The 24528-nt window shown below is 45.7% G+C and overlaps 1 pseudogene; it reads right to left on the bottom strand.

Annotated features, from left to right (window-relative positions):
* Nucleotides 1-3521: 3521 nt before the first annotated feature.
* The window catches only part of LOC119940291, a 76959-nt pseudogene continuing 55952 nt past the window's right edge, over nt 3522-24528 (bottom strand).

Raw genomic sequence — 24528 nt, 5'->3', positions numbered from 1 at the left:
TTGACATCACACTTCCTCCTTCTAAGGAGGTTCAGATGCAATCGACAGACACTGGGAAGGGGGAAAGAGTGGGCAAGCACGAGGAACAGTGGGAATGGTTTATTGTTCTCTATTCCCTAGCTCCCTCTCAAAGCTTTCAGAAGATTTCCTAAATACCATTGCAGTTCACCAGACTCAGCCCTCACCCCACCCTGGCTCTTCTACGACACCGGCATTGGTCTTGCCACCCACCTAAAGCGGTGGACTTACCCCCTTACATCTCCTGCTTCTACCTACTGCTTACCCAAGGATGGCCAGTATACAGTCTTACGAACACCCCAGCAGTTACAACAGGCAGAGGCGACCGTAATGGGAATAATAATAATAATAATAATAATAATTATAATGTTGGCATTTGTCAAGCTCTTACTATGTGCAAAGCACTGTTCTAAGCGCTGGGGGGGATACAAAGTGATCAGGTTGTCCCATGTGGGGTTCACAGTCTTAATCCCCACTTTACAGGTGAGGTAACGGAGGCTCAGAGAAGTGAAGTGACTTGCCCAAGGTCACACAGCAGACATGTGGCGGAGCCGGGATTCGAACCCGTGACCTCTGACTCCAAAGCCCGGACTCTTTCCACTGAGCCACGCCGCTTCTTTAGTGCTCTGTACCAAGCGCCATACTGAACACTGGGGTAGATCCAAGAGAACCAGGTCCCACACAGGGCTCACAGTCTAAGTAGGAGGGAGCGCAAATACTGAATTGCCATCTTGCAGATGAGGAAACTGAGGCACAGAAACGTGAAGTAGCTTGCCCAAAGGCATACGACAGACAAGTGGAGAAGGAGGGTGGCCATGTATATGTTTGTACATATTTATTACTCTATTTATTTATTTATTTATTTTACTTGTACATATCGATTCTATTTATTTTATTTTGTTAGTATGTTTGGTTTTGTTCTCTGTCTCCCCCTTTTAGACTGTGAGCCCACTGTTGGGTAGGGACTGTCTCTAGATGGTGCCAACTTGGACTTCCCAAGCGCTTAGTACAGTGCTCTGCACACAGTAAGCGCTCAATAAATACGATTGATGATGATGATGATGATAGAGCACGGGCCTGAGGGTCAGAAGGACCTGGGTTCTAGTCCCAGCTCTGTCACTCGTCTGCTGTGTGACCTTGGGCAGGTCACTTCACTTCCCTGTGCCTCAGTTACCCCATCTGGAAAACAGGGATTAGGACTGTGAGCCCCAGGTCAGACATGGGCCATGTCCAACCCAATTACCTCTATTTATTTATTAATTTTATTTGTACATATTTATTCCATTTATTTTATTTTGTTAATATGTTTTGTTCTCTGTCTCCCCCTTCTAGACTGTGAGCCCACTGTTGGGTAGGGACTGTCTCTATATGTTTCCAACTTGTACTTCCCAAGTGCTTAGTACACAGTAAGCGCTCAAAAAATATGATTGAATGAATGAATGAATGACCTTGTATCTACTGCCTACCTGGCACATTGTGAGCACTTAGGAAGCACCATTAAAAAAATAAATAAATAAAAAGTGGTGGAGCAAGGATTACCAGAACAACATGCTATTAGAGAAGCAGTGTGGCTCAGTGGAAAGAGCATGGGTTTGGAGTCAGAGGTCACGGGTTCGAATCCCGGCTCCACCACAAGTCTGCTGTGTGACCTTGGGCAAGTCACTTAACTTCTCTAAGCCTCAGTTACTCATCTGTAAAAATGGGGATTAAGACTGTGAGCCCCACGTGGGACAACTTGATCACATTGTATCCCCCCCAGCGCTTAGAACAGTGCTTTGCATATAGTAAGCGCTTAACAAATGCCATCATTATTATTATTATTATGCTATTGAAGCAGCGTGGCTCAGTGGAGAACAGCCCAGGCTTCGGAGTCAGAGGTCACGGGTTCAAACCCCGGCTCTGCCAATTGTCAGCTGTGTGACTTTGGGCAAGTCATTTAGCTTCTCTGGGCCTCAGTTACCTCATCTGTAAAATGGGGATTGAGACTGTGAGCCCCCCGTGGGACAACCTGATCACCTTGTAACATCACCAGCGCTTAGAACAGTGCTTTGCACATAGTAAGCGCTTAATAAATGCCATCATTATTATTATTATTATTATTGAGTGAATCGTCCGTAGAATGAAGACAGACTTTAGACTTATGCTATGCCAGCGGAAGGCAATTCGCACTTACAGAATTGCACCGGAGAAGGCAGGGTTATCATCTTCAGGGGGTTATCAAGTTCCACCCCAGCCTATGGAGAGTGAACAGCGGCCTCTAAAACACTCGCATCCCCCTTTCTGTTCCCAGAGAAAGCCATCTGTCCAAACCAGCAATTTGAACTTGACGGTGGTTCTCAAACAGGGCAAGGTTCACTCGTCAAAGGGATTCATCGAGTGGCCCCGAGAAGGACATCCTTCTGATGTTCCTCTTGGCTTTACATCCGGAACCTTGAACTCGAAAACGAAACGTTAATTTGGGCAGTGGCTCTCGCCTGGTCTTTTGTTTTTAATTGAGTCTCCCTCCTATTCTACACAGTTCTTCAACTTTCGTTTTTCATTCTGCCGAGCTGACCTCTCACCTACTTTGAATGATTCACCAGAATATTCACTGCCCTGGAATGTTGGCTTTAAACAAACTACAGCCAGTCATTTAAAATAAACACAACTGTGCTTTCATCTCACAGTAATCTGTGTTAACTACAGATTTCGCACACAGTACCACAGGATGTGTTAAATTAAAATCGCAACCTTCACATCGAAACCCAACGCCAAATTGAATCACCACACATTGGTTATGCGTATACTCGCCCGCTATGAATGGCATAAGTACCAGACGACTCAGTTAACTCTTTCGGGGAACCAATTCTCTCTCCCCATTAATTCGCCCCAAACCCCAAGTTGAATCCATTTAGAACACACCACTAAAAATGAAGGCAACCCCCTTGGAAACCGTTCTTGAATCTGAACTCTGAGTCAATCAGTCGCGAACACATCCGTCACAAGTCGGGAACTGAGCAGATGAAGTTTTATCTCTATTCGATAATTGGGGTATCTGTCAAACCTCTTAAGCACTTTGACACTCACCCCAGCTCCACAATACTTATGCACATATTCTTATACTCTATTTCCCCTACCCCTAATCCACTTTAGTGAGCGTCTTTCCCCGTTGACTGTAAACTCCTGGTGAGCAGGGATCACATCTACCAACTCTGATGTATTGTACTTTCCCGGGCGCTTAATTCAGGGCTCTGTACACAGTAAGCCTCAATAAATACCACTGACTGATTGTTCAAGCGCTCGCTATGTGCCGAGCACTGTTCTAAGTGCTGGAGTAGATATAAAATACAGGTTGAACCCAGTCTCCGTCCGACACAGGGATCCCAGTCTACGGGGTAGGGACAGCAGTATTTTATCCCCACTCTTCAGCGGAGGAAACTGAGAACAGAGAAGTGACTTACCCAAGGTCACCCAGCAGGCAGATGGCAGCGGCAGAATCAGAACACAGGTCCTCTGACTCCAAGGCCCGGACTATTTCCACTAAGCCATGCTGCTCCTGTGCGCAAGAAACAAGGAAAAAAATGGAGTTAGATCTTGTGGAGAGATGATGATGATGGCATTTATTAAGCGCTTACTATGTGCAAAGCACTGTTCTAAGTGCTGAGGGTGATCAAGCTGTCCCACGGGGGGCTCACAGTCAATCCCCATTTTACGGATGAGGCAACTGAGGCCCAGAGAAGTTAAGTGACTTGCCCAAGGTCACACAGCTGACAACTGGCGGAGCCGGAATTTGAACCCACGACCACGGACTCCAAAGCCCGTGCTCTTTCCACTGAGCCACGCTGCTTCTCCTAAGCAGAGATGAGCTGTGCAGTCTCTGACACCCTTCCTCCATCTCTGCTGGTTTTAACCCCCTAAAAGAGCCAAAGGAATGAAGGCGTGTAAATTCTGATGGCAGAGAAGGCCTTCGATCCTCTAGCAAGCCCTGGTACTTTCCTTAAGTCATGGTGCTTAGCACCTCCTTGGAGACGGTGGAAAAAGTTTATTCCAGACTCCAACTGAATACAGTCCCTAATCCAGAGTCATTTCAAACCACCCCCCTACCAAAAAAAAAAAAAAAAATTAAATCTGGTTGAAACAGATTATGAGATGAATGGCGTCTTTGTATTGCTGCTTCACAGACCAGAAGCTCAATACAAGATCCGACATTTCCTAGGATGCCAGTGGGCTTAATGACATAGCTCCTACTGTGAGCAGGCTCAATTTCCTAATTCCAGGCCAGAGAGCTAACCTTAATCCACAAGGAGCCGTAACACTGTTTCCCCAACCAGTCTATCCAACAGGGATCATTTTTGAGCACTTTCTGTGCTTAGAGCTCTGTTGCAGTGCTTGGGAGAGTGTCATAAAATATAATTTATAGATTCGATCCCTGCCCTTACGGAGCATACAATTTAGAACTCGGAGGAGGATGCAGTTTGGGAAGCAGCCACGGAGTTGGGAATCACACAATAACAACCTGGGAGGGTTAAACCCAACAGCCCACTCCTAAATGTCTTCAATGAATTCATTTCTACTTCCTCTGGCTCATCATTGAGGAAAACAGACCCACAGTTGTTCAGGAAGTGTTCGCTTTTAAGGAAACAGGAAGACATAAAATACCTTGGGATTGAACAGTCCGCTCATAATGAAGCTTGGCCCCCGTTAAAAGGAAACAAAAAACAGAATAAGTCTTTCCTATTCACTGACCAGCCAATTAATGCCTCTCTGGTTACAATGACTTCTAAACTGGTGATCACAGGGATTCCCAAGGCACTTACGGCTACAGAATATGGACGGGTCATCGGCTGGCCGCCGAAGACTGACGATGAATAGTTAAGGCTGATGAATATATTTGACGTGGCCCTCAAGAAAACCGGGCAGTACCACAAACCTTCAGCCTGGTTCTTTTGCCTCTTCCACAGGGTTCTTGTCAGTTAATAATAATAACAGTACTTGTCATCATCATCATCATCAATTGTATTTATTGAGCGCTTACTGTGTGCAGAGCACTGTACTAAGCGCTTGGGAAGTACAAGTTGGCAACATGTAGAGACAGTCAAGTGCTTACTATGTGCCAAGCACCGTCCTAAGCACACGGCTAGCTAAAAGTTAATCAGGTCGGACAGAGTCCCTGTCCCACATGGGGCTCACACTTTAATCTCTATTTTACAGATGAGGTAACTGAGGCACAGAGAAGTGATTTGCCCCAGGTCACGTAGTGGACGTGGCGGAGCCGGGATTAGTCTGTAAGCCCTTTGTGGGCAGGGGTTGTCTCTGTTGCTGCATTATATTTTCCAAGCGCTTAATACAGAGCTCTGCACACAGTAAACGCTCAATAAATATGACTGAATGAATGAATCCTGGTCCTTCTGACTCCCAGGCGTGTACTCTATCAACTAAGCCACACTCTGGGGGCTGCCATGATTTGTAAGGTATCAGGAGCTGTTTTTACCCGTCAACATTTTTCTCCTATAGCTGAAGTGCCAGGCATAACAGGACTATATGTTGCCAGCTTGTACTTCCCAAGCGCTTAGTACAGTGCTCTGCACACAGTAAGCGCTCAATTAATATGATTGATTGATTGATTAACAGGGCATCTCAGCTTCAGGAGATAAGGTAATCATTTGTACCTCTTAATGTTTCTTCCTCCTCCTCCCCATGACTCTTTGTTAGGCCTGTGGATTGCTTACAAAATGTGATAAGATACTTGTGACCTACTCCTGCTTAAGACAGAATATCTTATGTCTGTACCTGTCAATGGATGTACTAATTACCCCGATCAATCAATGAATCAATCAACAGTAATTTTAATGAATGCTTATTCTATGTAACCTGTCAATGGATGTACTAATTACCCCGATCAATCAATGAATCAATCAACAGTAATTTTAAAGACTGCTTACTCTATGTAATGGTTCATACCCTTTAGACACTTGGTAATCACCTCTTCTTCAGCCTCACGGCCCATATGCGCATATCCATAATTTATTTATATTAATGCCTGCACTGTACTAAGCGCCTGGAAGAGTACAATTGAACACAGCTGGTAGACATGTTTCCTGCCCACAAGGAGCTTCCAGTCTAGAGACGGGAAGGGAGCTACCTGGCTGGAAAGCCCGTCGGAACTCCTCAGCCAGTTACTCTAACAGTGGAATTTACTGAGTACCTGCTAGGTTCAGAGTAATAATAATAATAATGATAGCATTTATTAAGCGCTTACTGTGTGCAAAGCACTGTTCTAAGTGCTGGGGAAGTTATAAGGTGATCAGGTTGTCCTACGGGGAGCTCACAGTCTTCATCCCTATTTTACAGATGAGGGAACTGAGGCCCAGAGAAGTGAAGTATAAGTATATATATATATATATACACACACACACACATATATATATATATACACACACACACACATATATATGTGTATATATACTGTATACGTTTGTACATATTTATTACTCTATTTATTTATTTTACTTGTACCTATCTATTCTGTTTATTTTATTTTGTTAGTGTGTTTGGTTTTGTTCTCTGTCTCCCCCTTTTAGACTGTGAGCCCACTGTTGGGTAGGGACTGTCTCTATCTGTTGCCAACTTGTACTTCCCAAGCGCTTAGTACAGTGCTCTGCACACAGTAAGCGCTCAATAAATACGATTGATTGATTGATTGAAGTGACTTGCCCGAAGTCACACAGCTGGCAATTGGCAGAGCTGGGATTTGAGCCCATGACCTCTGACTCCAAAGCCTGTGCTCTTTCCACTGAGCCACGCTGCTTCTCCGTACTGTCCTAAGCGCTTGGGAGAGTCCAACACAACAGATTTGGCAGGTGCGTTCCCTGCCCACAACATGCTTACAGTCTACAGAGCGGTCCAAAACCTTTAAGCCCAAGCATTCGACCTCCTTCTTCACACACCAGCTGCTTAAGGCAGAAAGTCCTGTGTGGGTTTACTTATTAAAGGAAACAAATAAGTCAGAGAAGGTGACTGCATCTCCTCCACCTTGCGTTGTTTCGAGCACGCAGTTGACTGTGCGACCAATCCTCCAGACAGCAGTGTTGGATAACCCAGGATGAACCAGCAAGAGTGCGGAGGACTTGTTGTGTGTTTTGCAAGCGTTAGGATTAAAAAAAAAAGGGGGGGGGATGACAATCAATCAATCAATCAATCAATCGTATTTATTGAGCGCTTACTATGTGCAGAGCACTGTACTAAGCACTTGGGAAGTACAAATTGGCCACATATAGAGACAGTCCCCACCCAACAGTGGGCTCACAGTCTAAAAGGGGGAGACAGAGAACAAAACCAAACATACTAACAAAATAAAATAGAATAGATATGTACAAATAAAATAAATAAATAAATAAATAAATAGAGTAAAAATGACAGGAGTTGGCTCTCCGGTCCTTTTCAAACCAGAGCTATAGCTCAGTTTCAGGATGGGATGGAGAAAGCTTTTATCCTAAAGCCAATTAAAGCCTCGCCTGGGAAGGGTCACTTGATCCACCAAACCAAGTGGGCCAAGGGCCTGGGAGCGTCCGTAGCCTCCTGCCGCGGCTTCTGAAGAGGAGACGGGAGGAGTGAGTGGGTGAAGGGACAGAAGAGACAGTTCCACCCTCCCACCCCTCACTCTCTTAGGACTAGAGCGGGGGCGATCCATGTTGAGTGGGGAGGACAGCACTGGCCCCATTATCACAGGCCCTGCCCCTCATCCCTTTCTTAAAAAAAGCCCCGCTGTCATGCACGAGGAAGCAGCGTGGCTCAGTGGAAAGCGCCCGGGCTTTGGAGTCAGAAGTCACGGGTTCAAATCCCAGCTCTGCGGCTTTGGGCAAGTCACTTAACTTCTCTGGGCCTCAGTTACCTCATCTGTAAAATGGGGATTAAAACTGTGAGTCCCCCCCCCACATGGGACAACCTGATCACCTTGTAACCTCCCCAGTGCTTAGAACAGTGCTTTAACCCCCTTTTAGACTGTGAGCCCACTGTTGGGTAGGGACTGTCTCTATATGTTGCCAACTTGTGCTTCCCAAGCGCTTAGTACAGTGCTCTGCACACAGTAAGCGCTCAATAAATACAATTGATGATGATGATGATGATGATGATGATGGGGACAAACTTGGGGAGGAACAGAGGCTCCCCAGTTTCTATTCTAATAGGGGGTCAAATCCTTGCGCTTAAAGGTTTTGGACTGTTCTCTAGACTGCAAGCAGGTTGTGGGCGGGGAACGTATCTACCAAATCTGTTGTGTGGTACTCTCCTAAGCGCTTCATACAGTACTCTGAACCCAGTAAGTACTCAATAAACTCCACTGATGAGGCCCAGAAGCAGCCTGGCCTAGAGGAAAAAACACAGGCCTGGGAGTTGGAGGACCTGGGTTCGAATCCCGGCTCCTCCACCTGTAGGCTGTGAGACACTTAACATGTCACTTAACTCCTCTGTGCCGCAGTTACCGCACCTGTAAAATGGGGATTAAGACTGTGAGCCCTTTTGTGGTACAAGGACTGTGTCCAGCCAGAATATCTTGTATCTACCATATTTAGTACAGCACCTTGTACATAATAAGTGCTTAACAAATACCAGAAAAATAAAAATCCACTCAATTTGAAGCTGCCTGAGGGCAAAATGCATGTCTCCTAACAAATCAACGTGGCTCTGGGGAAAGAGCCCGGACTTGGGAGTCAGAGGTCATGGGTTCTAATCCCAGCTCCGCCACTTGTCAGCTGTGTGACTCTGGGCAAGTCACTTAACTTCTCTGTGCCTCAGTTACCTCAACTGGAAAACGGGGATTAAGACTGGGAGCCCCACGTGGGCCAACCTGATCACCTGGTATCCCCCCCAGTGCTTAAAACAGAGCTTTGCACATACTAAGCGCTTAATAAATACCATCATTATTATTATTACTGGACTCTCCCAGGCATTTAAGAGGGCACTCTGCACCCATTTAGAGCTCCATAAAACTATTGACTGATTGATTGATCAGAAAGGCGTGATTGGCATGTCACAAGTCTACTTCTCCTTAAAATGCACACCTAAGAATTCCAGAATCGTAAATCCGTCTGGGGGAGTCCAGTATATTTAGCAGCCAAAATGGTGGCCAGGGGTAACAGGGGACTGAAACAGTACTTGTCTTTTGAATGACTCAGTTTGAGGTGGGAAGCTGATGAGATGGCAGTGCAGGAAAGGCGGGGAGAAAAAGAAAATGATCACAGAAGGAAAAAGAACCCAATGACAACTTTAAAAAGGCAGATTGTCGTGTTCTGAATCTGATGGCAAACAAGCACAGACTGATTGACTCATGCAGTTCTAGGCAAAAGATTACGTTAAAGACATTGAAAAAACAGCACGTCTCCCCCTTTTAGACTGTGAGCCCAATGTTGGGTAGGGACTGTCTCTATATGTTGCCAATTTGTACTTCCCAAGCGCTTAGTACAGTGCTCTGCACATAGTAAGCGCTCAATAAATACGATTGATGATGATGATGAGAGACTGGCAAATGGAATTGTCTCTAGATCAGGGCTTTCCAAGGACCATACCCAGGCATAGAAGAGGGACAGGAGTATATTGACGTATGATCTGCAGGGGCCTTTGTGAAAAAATCACGGGGCTGGGGGCCTCGGGTCCCAGGTTTTAATCCTGACTCTGCCATCTGCCCGCTGTGTGGCCTTGGGCAAGTCATTTAACCTCCCTGTGTGCCTCAGCTTCCTCATCTGTAAAATGGGGATTCAAAACCTGTTCTTCTCACAGTGTGAGACACATATTACCTTGTATTTACCCCCACGATCAGTACAGCCTCTGGCACATACTAAGTTTTTAACAAATACCAGTGAAAAAAAAAAAAGTTGGGAGCTTCACTCCAGAAAATGAGAAGGAGCCTGGTGTATGCTTCATGCCAAAGAAAGAGCAAATCTAATCCCACAAAAATGTAGCAGTAAAAAAGGAAATGATGACTAATTAATTAAGAAGAAAAGAAATAAACCTCAGAGTCTTTTTCCAATCAGCTGCCCTCAACTTCCTTTATAAGGGCAATAGCAAAGAGCAAATCCCTGTTAACACCGAAATGTTACTGTAGGAATAATTCTGAGCAGGTTCAATGGACCAGGAGGCTGAGAACCAGCCCCTTCCCACCCTTTTACAACCTGAGAACAGATTTTCCTTAAGTAGAATGAATCCTGCTTCTAAAGAGTCCCAGGGGGCTGGGGAAGGGAGGCGAGGGAGGGAGGAATTGTGTTACGTGCAATTTTCACTAGTGGCAGGGGACTGTTGCTTCCAGCACTCGCTCCCCAAACCCAGGGTTAAATACAGATTGTCCCCTTAATCTCAGCCAGCCGCCTCACCTTGCGGGTTGCAAAATCGTGTTGGGCCAGGGCAGGAAAACAGCAGACGTGACTTGAACAACACCATGGCGGGATCTTCTACATCTCTTCATGCTTCTCACTGTATTGAAAATATATCCATGTGAGTCTCTGTCAGCTCTAAAGGCAAGTCTACGACAAATCGTTAGGGGAAAACAGCAAACCTTGGGCAACCGGAAGAATTCCTGAAGTCCCTGCACCCGAAATTCCATCCTATCTCCCATGGTGGAGGCCACCGTGAGTTGGATAAGCAAACTCCCACAAGAATATGGAATCTCTTCACCAGAAGATGGTAACATTTCTACTAGCAGTGAATGATAGAGTTCCTTCCATTTCTAGGACAGCCCCTTCCTACTGGATAGAGCGTGGGCCCGGGAGTCAGAAGGACCTGAGTTCTAATCCAGGCTCCACCACTTGCCTGCTGTGTAACCTTGGGCAAGTCACTTCACTTCTCTGGGCTTCAGTTCCCTCATCTATAAAATGGGGAATGAGACTGAGCACCCAACGTGGGACGGGGACCGTGTCCAACCCAATTTGCTTGTATCCACCCCAACGCTCAGTTCAGTGCCTGCCACAATCAATCAATCGTATTTATTAAGAGCTTACTTTGTGCAGAGCACTGTACTAAGCGCTTGGGAAGTACAAGTTGGCAACACATAGAGACAGTCCCTACCCAACAGTGGGCTCACAGTCTAAAAGGGGGAGACAGAGAACAAAACCAAACATACTAACAAAATAAAATAAATAGAATAGATATGCACAAGTAAATAAATAAATAAATAGAGTAATAAATATGTACAAACATATATACATATATACAGGTGCTGTGGGGAAGGGAAGGAGGTAAGATGGGGGAGTGGAGAGGGGGACGAGGGGGAGAGGAAGGAAGGGGCTCAGTGTGGAAAGGCCTCCTGGAGGAGGTGAGCTCTCAGTAGGGCCTTGAAGGGAGGAAGAGAGCTAGCTTGGCGGATGGGCAGAGGGAGAGCAATGGGCAGAGGGAGGGCACAGTAAACGCTTAACAAATACCCCAATTATTATTATTATTATTCTTCCTTAAGCGCTCCATAAATACAGTTCATTTTTGCCAGTTGTAAATGGGTACCCCATTTAAAAAACCATATGTGTGCATGTCACATTGTGCTGCACTTCTGTCCTTCTACTTGCTCATGACACTGAGAGAACGGAGAGGGACCAGAGAGAGCAATGGCACTGGCCAAACGACAATCTATTTTCTTACATTAATGTTCTTCTCCCCCTCTAGACTGTAAGCTGTCTGTGGACAGGGTCTGTGTCTACCAACTCTGTATAACTGTATTTTCCCAAGTGCTTAATACAGGGCCCGCCAGACAGGAAGCAGTCAATAAAAACCGTGGATTGATTCCTTTGATCAAGTTCTGTGTCCTGAAGTTTCTGGACCAGGACTTACCAATGATTCTCAGTGGGACACTCCGGCAACACCTCCGTATCATGATCAACTTCACCCTCCTCCTCCCCACCACCACACCACTCTCGCTGAGCAATGCACTTACGGCTGTCCAACAGAAACGGAGCCTCTACAAGCACTGGAACAAAGGCTTTAAAGACCTGGTCTTGACCAATGCGGTACAGAGGTCGACCATTGGGAAACCAACAGGTTGATGTGCATCAATCAGGAAGGGGTTTCTTGTTCTCAGGCAGCACGGGGCTACCACAAAAAAAACTTCGAAAACAGCAGTGAGCTCTGTGGGTGGCAATGTCAACGGCATGACAAGAGTGTCTCAGGGGACGGGTCTTTTCAGCCACACCTGAATCCTTGAATAAAATTAGGTTGTGCCATCTTTAAACACAAAGTACAGCTCTGTTATAACGACCGTTATTTATGGCTAAGTAATCCAGGAGCATTCCTTTCAGGGATATCCCCTCAGCGTTTGCACCTTTGTGAAAATCTAGGAAAGAAGGGAACAGATTTTCTCTGGGAAATTGTTATTTACCTGTCAGCCTCTCTACATAATAAAAACAGTGAACCTTAGGGAGAGAATCAATGGTGTTTACTGAGTACTTACTGTAGAGCTTAGTACAGTGCCCTGCACAGAGTAAGTGCTTAATAAATATCACTGACTGACTGATTGACTCTCTCCTCAAGGTTCACTGATTTTGTTTCCCAGAGAGGCTGACAGATAAATAACAGGTAGACATGTTTCCTGCCCATAAGGAGTTTACAATCTAGCGGGGGAGACTGACATTAAAATAATTCATGGATATGGACATAAACGTTAAAGGGCTGAGGGTGGGGTCAATAAAGGGTGCAAATCCAAGTGCACTCTAGACTTTTATTTATTTTTAGTTGGAAAGATTATGGGGAAAGAGGTTCTACATTTCCAGAATTCTCAACCTGTTGGAGGCTGAGTCTCAGAAGCTAGCTACTAAATGCTCCAGAATGAGCAATAAACGAAAGCAGTCCAGTCTGCCTCCCGTCTCCCACTCTCTCTTTCACCAGCTCTCTATGCCTTTTTTGCTACTCTCTCATTTTTCTTGTTGGTTTTCACCATCTTTCACCCCCCCCGCCCCCGGTGACATAAGTCACAGGATAACCCATGCTGGAGTTCAAACTTGAAAAACCTGGCAATTTTTACAAATCACACTGCCTTGTAATCTTTCTTCAAGGGAGTCGGATGCAAAGTCATGTTCTTTCTTGTGAAAACATTACTAGCCTGTGGGTGTCAACAGCCCTCCTCTTCCAAGAAATCGCAGCATCCCACAGTGACTCTGGAGAAATTAAACTCCCAACCATTGGAGGTGTGAGGGGGGGGGCAGGGGGAGAGCAGATTTATGGAAAAAAATACCTCATACCGCAGAGCTGCCCAGAAGCAATGTTCTTATAATAATCATGATGGTATTGGTTAAGCCCTTACAATATGTCAAGTACTGTTCTAAAGCGCTGAATTAAAATAATTTTTAAGACCCTCCTCTCTGCCTTCTTTTTAAAGAGTTAAACTGAATCTGACCAAAATAAATTACTTCTGCATCTTAAAATTGTCTCCAGGCCTTAAAATAAAGGTCCCACTCCTCAGCTCTGATTCACTCCTGGCCCTCCCGTCTCTATCCACATGGTAGCACATCCTTCCTCCCCGAGGAAAGCAATTCTTTCCAAATGACAATTGGAAAATACTGGGCTGTGAGAGACTAGGGATACGAGTGGAGGGCTGGTTAGAAGTCAACATTCCAGAGTTAAACGAAAGCTCGATTTAGTCTCTCCATCACCATCAATGGTATTTATCGAGTGCTTACTGTATGCAGGGCACTCTACTGAGCACACAGGCGAGTACAATACAGTAGAGGTGGCAGGTATGTTCCCTGCTCATCTCAGCCAAACAGTGGCAATGGGGTAGATATAACATAATCAGGTTGGACAATATATGTATATATGTTTGTACATATTTATTACTCTATTTATTTATTTATTTTACTTGTACATATCTATTCTATTTATTTTATTTTGTTGGTATGTTTGGTTTTGTTCTCCGTCTCCCCCTTTAAGACTGAGAGCCCACTGTTGGGTAGGGACTGTCTCTATATGTTGCCAACTCGTACTTCCCAAGCGCTTAGTACAGTGCTCTGCACACAGTAAGCGCTCAATAAATGATTGATTGATTGACGAGCTCTCCATATCAACGATGCTCAAATATTTTCTTCTGAGTCTCACACATCCTAGAGCTAAAGGTATAGGTATAGTCTAGAGCGGAGCTTACAGTCTAAAGAGAGGAGCTTACGATCTAGAGAGGGGCTTACCACATGGCATCAGTCAGCAGACTCTGTGGAGTGATTAAAACTTCAGCCTTGGGGATCTAGCGGCCCGGGGACGTTGTCATCATCATCTTTCATTTTGCAACCCAGATTTGCATTCAGGCGACTGAGCATTTCAGTGGAGAAAGAGGAAGAGCGGTCACCCCTGCCGCATCTCTGCCATCCACCGCTCTCCGTCTCCCGGACATCTGGAGACCATCCCAAGCCCAGGTCGTCGACGTGATGCAGCGAAGAGCGGCTGCAGCACCTTCCCAGTCGATCCAGGAAGATCTCTGCTGTGAAGACCGATCGACGAGACAGGATGCTTAGGAAAGACCTGTACGGGCTGTCTCGGCAGTGTAGCCTAGTGGAAAGAGCACAGGACAGGGAGTCAGAAGATTTGCGTCTAATACTGGCTCTGCCTCCAGCCTCGAGCAAGACATTTAACTTTTCTGGGCTCCAGTATCCTCATCTGTAAAAAGGGGATAAAATATCTGTCCTTCCTCCCCCTAATAGTGTGAATCCCAAGGGAGAGAGGAACTGTGTCTGATCTGATTATCCTGAATCTTCCCCAGTGATTAGACAGTGCCTGACACATAGTGATTAACAAATATCACTATTATTATTATTATCATCATCATTACTGTGACATCTGGTGCAGCAACTGAGCCATAGGACTTGATGAGAGGAGCAGTGGCGGGGTGTGGGGGGTAAATTTTGGTGCCAAAAATAAACCTGGAGAGAAAAATGTCTGGTTCCATATCAGCAGGAGATAGGGGATTGGCCAATTGGAAACCAGGTGGTCTGGTGTAAACCTGGAGGACTGCCCACCCTAGTCTAGACACGAGAAAGGCAGGCTTCTGACTCTGGGCTCCTCTCTGTACTTTTCTCTCCCTGGATGCCGACCCTGGAAAGAGAAAGCAAAACCTTCTATTTTAGCCTTCCTTTCAGATAAAGCCAAACGAAAAGGGAAGTAGCGTGACCTAGTGGAAAGAACACGGGCCTCGAAGTCAGAGGACCCGGTTTCTGATCGCAGCTCTGCCAACTGCTTGCTGTGTGACCTTGGGCAAGTCAGTTGACTTCTCTGTGCCTCCGTTCTCCTGTTCTCCCTCCTACTTAGAATACGAGCGGGACAGGGACTGTGTCCAATCTAACTTGTCTCTGCCCCAGCGCTTAGAACAGTGTTTGACACATAGTAACAAATACCTTTAAAAAAATACAAAGGAGAGAAAAAATGTGCTCAGTTCCTTTTAGGCCACTGACATATTTCACCAGGAAAGCTGCCAGACATCCACTAAGCCCCCTGCCTGACTTTGTTGAAGCTGTGGGCAAGTGGACCAGAACCTCTCTTTGAGGCTGACCTGCACAGAATCCCACCATTCCTCACTTCACGTTCTTTCCTGGATGACTTTCTGGAAAGCCGGTAGAGAAGCATATGTGAAAAACTCTGATAAGGACAGAAGGGGAGAGCAGTTAAGATCTATATTTTCACAGATTTGGTGGAAAGACACAGAGTGGATGAGTGATTTAGGCATGAGTAAGGGCCAGACTAAAACACTCTGCCTGAGAAGCTATGGCTTGAGGGTTTTTTTTCCCCCCCAATCAATATTTCATGGCGAGACAAAGTAAGGATTTGTGTAGAAGGGTAAAAAATGTTTCAAAATATCATTTTCTAATGGACTTTCTCATGTCCACTAAAAGGAGTTAATTCCTTTCCCTCCTTCACTGTCAATGCACAAACCATTAGTTCTTCCCCTGAACAAAACTCAAAACAAACCAGTCTGAAATACTGAGAAAAATAACCTCTGAGGGTCCTTCCAGCCTCAACCCCAAGTGAAAAATACTTGAAGGAAATGGCAGCATAAATATTTGTTTGTCCTTGTAGCATGATCTACGAGGAAACATAATCTTCCGTGTATCTTCCATTGACCCTTCCCAATAATTCTGCGGTGATTGCTGCTGACAGCATATATCAGGGATCAGAAGCCCCATCAGGCTCTTCTCTTCATCAAAGCCAACAGCGACCTTGTAGTCCCAGGAGATGTAATCCCTCTCTCTGGAGATGTGGCAAGGAGCTTTGCCAACAAGTCAGACAGTCTGACAGTGCTTGATTATCTCATCTGGCCTCCCCTAACCCTGAAAAGTCATCAGAGGGGAAGCTGGGGCACAATTACAAGAGCAAGTTAAGGATGAGCTGGGGGACCTGGTCGGGGTTGGGGGGAGAAAAATCAATTGATCAACCCATCTCCCTATTGTTGACATCAGGAAAACTGGGGACAAGCCCCAGGGATGACTCCAAGAGAATTATCCTGATTAAATTTTTCAATGATTCTGGATAATCTACATTTGTTTGGGACTGGGAGTGTGTCTATCCTTCTCCGTCCACTTCCTTCTCTCCCAAATATCCTGGCCACTCATCTCTTACCTTTGGTAAGGCAGTCCTGGATTTTGTCTCATCGGCCTGCCACCCAAAGGCCTGTGAAACTGGCAAGAAGTTGCACTTTTGAGGGATGCTGATTAACTTGTACCTATCTCAGTGCTTAGAACAGTGCCTGACATATAGAAAGCGGTTAGAAAATTCGATAGTAATACTAACTTAGCTAAAAATCCCTCCCTAGATGAGTTGGATTTTGCGCGTACATGTCTGGATGAATGTGTGAGAGTGCCAGAATAAATGTACTTTATGTTTTTGAGTGATTGGAAGGAATGTGTATGTTTGGGTGAGTCTGGATGAGTGTATGAGCATGTCTGGGTGTGTGTAAGGGGGTGGGGGGAGATCTGAGTATGGGGGGGGTCCCAGTCTCCCCAACTTTCTCTCGCTCCATTTTCAAACCGCTCCCGCCACCCATCCACTAACAGACCATTGGTCTGTCCCTCCCAAACCAGCTTCCCTCATTCCTTTTGCCCACCGAGAATCCCCTCCTACAGTTGTCAAATATGCCAAAGGCGGCTGTAGCAGGTGGCTATTTGCTGGAACTTTCCAAATGCCACGGGCAAAAAGTCAGATGGGGAAAATGCTAAAGGAAGATGGGGAATATTTGTTTCCATCTCCATGAGCTTGTGTTTACTGATTTAGAGAGGCTCCAGAGCTGTCCCAACTGGACTCCCGGGAATGAGAAGACCCTGTCCTTTACCGTGATAAACAGTCCTATGTCAAAATAAATTCCCCACCCTTTCACTCTCTTCTAGGCCTTGATTAGTACATTTTTTATGGCATTTGCTAAGTGCTTACGATGTGCCGGGCACAGTACTAAGCACCTGACTAGATACAAGCTCATCTGGTTTGGACACAGTCCATGTCCTACATGGGACTCACAGTCTTAATCCCCATTTTACAGATAACTGAGGCACAGAAAAGTTAAGTGACTTGACCAAGTTCCCAAAGCAGCAGACAAGTGGGGGAGCTGGGATTAGAACCCAGTTCCTTTTGAGACTCTCAGGCCTGTGCTCTAACCACTGGGCCACGCTGCTTCTCTACGACAAGTTCCACTACACCAAGCTGTTTCTCTATGACAAGTGAGACCATTAAGCTCCTAGAAGTCACTCTATCTTCAGTCACAGTCTACATTACAGTTGAAGCTTCCTTGTTTAGACTCTGTAGTGTGCATATAGAGGCACTTTTTTCTGGCCAGAGAATACTGAGTGGGAAGAGTCCTGTCTGACCAGCTCGAGTTGAAATGAGCTTTCTCCCACTGCTCCAATTTCGGATGATTAATCTCTCAAATAAAAAGCTATTCGTCCCTCCTCACTTGCTGCAGGGCTATTCATTTTCATTCCAAGCACCCTTCATTTTGGCTTTTGAATTCTAGAACCAAAACAGCTACAGCAGTTTGGCCTGGGTCACATGACCCGTGACCCATGACGTGGGCAAGATTTAGGGCCCAGGTGCCTCGCTGGCAGTTGTGGAAAATGCAAATACGCGAGTCTTCAAGGAACAAAAATCCTTCAGAGAAAACTTTAAAAAGAAAGATCCTGAGGGCTACTAATTCCTGGAAAAAACAAGTTGGGAGAAGGCGGTCCAGATAATACCCATTTCGCAAAAGAGCGTTTGTCTTGTTGAGACCAAAAAGCCATATGGGAATGAGGCATAATTCCCGCCACCAGAAGAGACAAGTAAGTGGTCAGTTGACATCAGGTGAAAATACTCTTCACAGGGGGGTGACGGTGTTGAAAAATGGAACAGTTTGGGCTGACAACATTTTTCCTGAGAATCTGACTGAGGTGACAAGAAGCCCTTCTCACACTCCAGAAGGTCCAGAGGGGCCCTGCTCCAATGCTGCAAACCAAACGAAATGGCTTTTAAATTTTCCTTCTCCGAGAAACTGCTCTCTCCCTAATCACCTCCCACCACTCTTCAGACCAGCCAAAGCGTTCTGACAGCTCTTACATTGGCATCAGGAGGAGGGGTGGGCGGGTTGTTTCTATGGAAGCACTGAGTACATTCTCTGGCCTGGCCAATTCGAAGAGAACCTCCGTTTTCTCATCTTCCAGGCAAGGAGGAACAGCGGGGCCTAGTGGAAAGAGCTTGGGCTTGAGACTCAGAGGACCTGGGTTCTAATCTCGGATCTGCCGCTTACCCGCTGAGTGATTTTGCGCAAGTCACAATCCACCTGTGCCTCAGTTCCCTCATCTGTAAACTACTGCTTCTCCCTCCTACTTAGACTAAACCCCTGGTGGGCCAGGGACTGTGTCTGATCTGATTATCTGGTATCTACCCCAGCGCTGGGCACATAATTAGAGCTTAACATTTCCTGTGGACAGGGAACGCACCTACCAACTCTGTTATATCGTACTCTTTCAAGCGTTTAGTACAGTGCTCTGCACAAACTCCTCAACAGATACCACTATTATTAGGCACAGGTTGGATTTGGCTGTTGCTGTTGCTCGATGTCTTTGCTTTTCCGTGACTGCTTTGTTCTGAACTTTTTTTTTTTTTTTAACTAATCTGCTACTACTTTGGATGCACATCTAAAAATTCTAATCCCAAAAGCGCATGAAGGCAGGCGAGTGTGTGAAGGCAGGCAGCCTCTTTTAGCAACAGGGAACAGGTGAATTATTCAACCCAAATGGAAGAGGTAAGTCCCAAGAAACGGGCAGAGCCTGGATCCTGACAGCTCGTCTGGGAATGCTTCAATGTCAGGCTTTCCCCCCCTTTCCCAAAGACTCAGCCATCTGCAGAGGAAACTGCACAATGGCAAGGGTTTTTCAATCCCAGTTTTTGGAAATCAATGGCATTTATTGAGCGCTTACTCTGCACAGAGCACTATACTAAGCACTTGGGAAAGTACAGTACAGCAGAGTTGGTAGACATGTTCTTTGTCACATACAACAGTAGCGAATGATAAAGAGACAAGGGGATAAAAAAGACCCATCAACTCTGAATTTACGGGGCTTCGGACTGTTAAAAGTTACAGCTGTAGAACTAATTTAACAAGAGTCTTCCCCTTTCTTTCGATTAAAATGAGGGGAAAATTCCCATCGTACTATCCGATCTGAAGGCTAAAATGAAAGGGAAAGAAATTCCATTTTCTCTCATGGTCGGAATGTTTCAACTAACCACATTAACAATGGGTATTGAGTTTGGAGGAGCCGCGGCGCTATGAAACCTGTTTTGCTCCTCTTTTGCTCACCCCTCCCTCCCAGCCATGATGCCAATGGAACCTGCAATCAATTGGGAATCAGTGCTCTGACATCAAGTGCCAGCAAACCAAGAGGACTTTTGCAAAGTCAGAACCACATCATCAATCGTCAATGGTATTTGAGTGCTTACAGTGTGCAGGGTACCTTACTATGCTTATCATATCACTTTGATGCCCCCCTAGGAGTGTCAACTTTGATCCCAAGGAAAAAATTCAGAAACTGGAAGGAGGAGAGAATGGGGTGGAGAGTGACAGAGCACCGCAGAAGGTCGAAAGACAGAGACAAAGAGAAAATCTGCTATTTTTATGTGGAAAAAAACACGAAGAGCTGCAGGACTAATAGAGTTTTCTTCAGACTGCTCATTTCCCTTTCCCTTATCTCCTAGAAAACACAGGCACACGAGATTCAGCGAAGTAGTTATGTAAATATGCATATTCAATTATATATATATCCTGACTGAAACCGAACAGAGCTTTTGCTCCAAGAGAGCCGCTCCTTCCTCGAGAGCAACGCACCACACTGGTCTGCCCTCAACAACCGATTCCCGGTTATCGGCTGGGATGCAACATGGTCTGGGGCTCTGTTTTACCATGTCTGAACAGTCCTTCTGTACAGCATATCACTTTAAGTAAATAGCATTATTACAACAATGTAGAAGGTATAGAAATGCAATTTTTCTTTTACTATGTGGCCTCTTGACCTTTGTGCCCTTCCATTACAGAATCTTGAACAGACAACGTGAGAAGCGGCGTGGCCTGGTGGAAGAGCATGATACTGGAAGGCAGAGGACCTGGGTTCTAATCTTGGCTCCACTACTTGTCTGCGGTGTGACCTTGGGCCAGTCACCTGACTCTTCTGTGCCTCAGTTACCCCATCTCTAAAAAGGGGGTTTGGAATGTGAGTCCCACGTGGGGCATGAACTATGTCCAACCCCGCTTAGTACAGTGCCTGGTACATAGTAAGCATTTAACAAATACCACTAAAAAAAAAAAATTACTAAAAACGTTTTAATTCCTTCCCCATTCTCTCAACTCCAAGAACACAGTTACTGCATATTAGTATTATGGGCCATATTAATTCTTTAAAGGGTCATTATTATAATGACTATGATTATTACTGTATGTGTTAAGCAGTTAGCAACTTCTAGGCATCTAGTGGGCTAACAAAGACGGGGAAATCCTAGGAGAGATACAAAGTGTCTTTCCCATATTGGTCAACCTCTGACAGCACCCTACAGCCATTTATTAAATTGAATAACAACAAATCTATCACCAGCTTGCTTCCTCGCAGAAGAAGGCCGAGTGCTTTGCCAGCCTTAACTCAGGCATCTCTTAGGATCCCCACTTAATGACGGGAGCAGGAGGCAAAAAGATTCTTCTCATCACTGATTTGGTTTAGCTGGAGAGAGATAATGTTGAGACTTCTAGAAGCGCAGCTGAGGAAAGGGCCTCCTAAGGAAGCTGTGGGGCCTAGTGGAAAGATCACGGTCCAGGTAGTCGGAGGACCTGGGTTCTAATCGTGGTTCCGCCATTTGCCAGCTGTGTGACCCAGTGCAAGTCACTTAACTTCTCTGTGCCTCAGTTATCTCAAGTGAAAAATGGGAATTAAATACATGTTCTCCCTCCTACTTAGACTGTGAGCCCCAAGTGGAACAGAAACTGTACAGGAACAGATTAACTTGTATCTACCTCAGCACTCATACTAGTGCTTGACACATAATAATTACTAACAAATACCCAAATACAATAGGAAAAAAAAAAAAGCACGGGCCTGGGAGTGAACGAACCTGGGTTCCAAAAGCAGCTCCTGCCACTTCATCATCTATGGTATTTATCGAGCACTTACTGGGTGCACAGCACTGTACTAAGTGCTTGGGGGAGTATAAAAAGCAGAGTTGGTAGGCACTTGCCTGCTGTGTGACCCGGGGCAAGTCACTTGATTTCTCTGTGCCTCAGCTTCTTCATCTGTAAAATGGGGGACTAAATACCTTCTCCTTCCCCCTTACACCGTGAACCCCCTGTGGGGCAGGGAGTGCGGCTGACCTGACAATCTACCCCAGTGCTTGGATCATAGTAAGCACTTTACAGGTAACCCAATTATTATCATCATTGCATCAAGGATCTTATAAGGGGTCTAGGGTTTCCCTGGAGTTGGGGGAGGCAGTGGGTATTTTAAGAGAGAGGATCCTAAGCCTCATCAGGGTTAGGGATATACATGTAGTGAAAAACCCAATGCCTTATCTTCAGCTGGTCCACCCAGGGATTCCCTCTGGATTCCATGAACAGGTGTAGACCCTGAAACTTCCTTTTTGCTACTCTGACAAAATAAGAAGTGTGGTATTTGTTAAGAGTTTACTATGCGCCAAGCACTGTATTAAGCCCTAATCAGGTTATCATCATCATCATCATCATCAATCGTATTTATTGAGCGCTTACTATGTGCAGAGCACTGTACTAAGCGCTTGGGAAGTACAAATTGGCAACATATAGAGACAGTCCCTACCCAACAGTGGGCTCACAGTCTAAAAGGTTATATAGTAGCCCTGTCCCCATCCTCCAGATTGTACTTTCCTTGTAGACAGGGAATGCACTGTATTTTGCTGTGCACCGTATAATGCACTGTATTTCCCCGAGCGCTTGGTACAGTGCTCTGCACACAGTAAGCGCTCAATAAATACCACTGGGGCTCACAGCCTAAGGGGAAGGGAACATGCTTCCTGCCAAAAAGCCTTCCAAAAAAGCACTCTTGGCCCCTTGAGCCCCAATTAACATGTGCCACCTGTTCCTATTCTGTCAACACCCTCTGAATATACGAACCCTAGCTCCAGTTCCACAAAACTACCCACCCATTCGGCAACTGGAGTAGCATTACATTTCGTTTTCCCTTTCTTCCCTCTGGGAGGTCGTCTGGAAGAGCCTCAGCAGGCCACGGCAAAAACCAGGGCCGCCGAGACAGCCATGTGAAGGGCTTTGTCTCGCGGTACGGGGTTGGCTCGGCTTCCCCTCTGCCGTGGCCCACACTTGTTCCGCACTAGCCCGGGCCAAGTTGCGCCTGACACATTTTTGCCTCAGAATAACGCAACTGAAGAAAATAAACGGAAAGCACGTCGCAGCTTGAGTGCCTGGACAAAATCGTGACAGTCAAAGCAGACCATGCGGGGGAACCGAGTGGGGGGGGGGGGAAAACTCTCTTGCCAAAAGATTGCCAGGAGATCGGAATTTCTGGCAGGTCCCCAGTGGCTTCACTGGAGAGCCGTCTGAATGGTTCAAAAGACAACAGTGTTTTTTGGACCCGGCTGGGAAGATTGGCAATCATTTGGCCCACACGTTTTCAGCAAAGAGAGTGGGAATAAGGAGGGGGTTCTGTCACTCAAGAAAGTTGGAAGGGTGGACAGAAGTCATTTCAGTAGAAGATGTGCTTAGGAATTTCAGGTTCAGAGAAAGAAGCTTGGAGACAAATCCAATTGGAGCCAGGCCTGGAACCAGCTTACATTCCAGGCTGGGGATGCAATCTATGTGGAAAAAAATCAAGTGTAAAAGATCCCCAGCCCAGAACTTGATTCTCTAGTGCACAGAGTAAGCCCTTGATAATAACAATAACAATAATGGTGGTATACGTTAAATGCCTCTTATATATCAAGCCCTAAAGTCAGATGGGAGCGACACGAGCTAAGCAGATCAGACCGGGTTCCCGTCCCACATGGGGCTCACAGTCTCAGAGGGAGGGAAAATGGGTATTTTATCCCAATTTTCCAGTTGAGGAACCTGTGACAAAGAAAAGCTAAGTGACTGGCCCAAGGTCACACAGCAGGCGGAGCTCACCTACTCCAGGAGGCCTTCCCAGACTGAGCCCCTTCCTTCCTCTCCCCCTCGTCCCCCTCTCCATCCCCATCTTACCTTCTTCCCTTCCGCACAGCACCTGTATATATGCATATATGTTTGTACATATTTGTTACTCTATTTATTTATTTATTTTACTTGTACATATCTATTCTATTTATTTTATTTTGTTAGTATGTTTGGTTTTGTTCTCTGTCTCCCCCTTTTAGACTGTGAGCCCACTGTTGGGTAGGGACTGACTCTATAGGTTGCCAACTTGTACTTCCCAAGCGCTTAGTACAGTGCTCTGCACACAGTAAGCGCTCAATAAATACGATTGATGATGATGATGAAGTGGCAGAGCTGAAATTAAAACCCAGATCTCTCGACTTTCAGGTCCATACTCTTTCCACTAGGTCACACTGCTTCTCCTGATAAACACTACTGATTGATTGTCCACTTTCCCGGCAATGTCTATTTTGTCCTTAAGCCACATTCAATAAAATCTGATGGGTAATAATGAAATCAAGTGCTGGTGTCCTATTAGCCAATCAACGGTATTTTTTCAGGACCTACTAAAAGAAAAATACTGTATTAAGAGTTTGGGAGAGGGTAAAAGAAGCAAGGCAAAGTTCCCTGCTCCCAGAGGGCTTACAATCCAAAGGTGGTGGAGGGGAGGAAGTGTGGGAGGTGGAAGAGAAGGAACAAATTATGATGAAGGGAGGTTCATTTCCAATCTGGTACAGCGTCTCTCGCCCCTGAGACTTGTCTCTGTTCCTACTAATAGGTGGGACACGGCTCGACAGACTTTGGCCCTCGAGGAGAAGCTAAGGTCCCATCTTGTTGGGAACAGCCTTAAGTCGTTACTGTGGGGTAACGACCTGGCGTTACCTGCTCTTGGGATCTGGTGTCGGGCGCAATTCCTGAAT

This window comes from Tachyglossus aculeatus, chromosome 18 (genome assembly GCF_015852505.1).
Source record: "Tachyglossus aculeatus isolate mTacAcu1 chromosome 18, mTacAcu1.pri, whole genome shotgun sequence".
NCBI lineage: Eukaryota > Metazoa > Chordata > Mammalia > Monotremata > Tachyglossidae > Tachyglossus > Tachyglossus aculeatus.
Note: the sequence above shows the minus strand (reverse complement) of the source record. Positions and strands in the feature narration are given on the sequence as shown.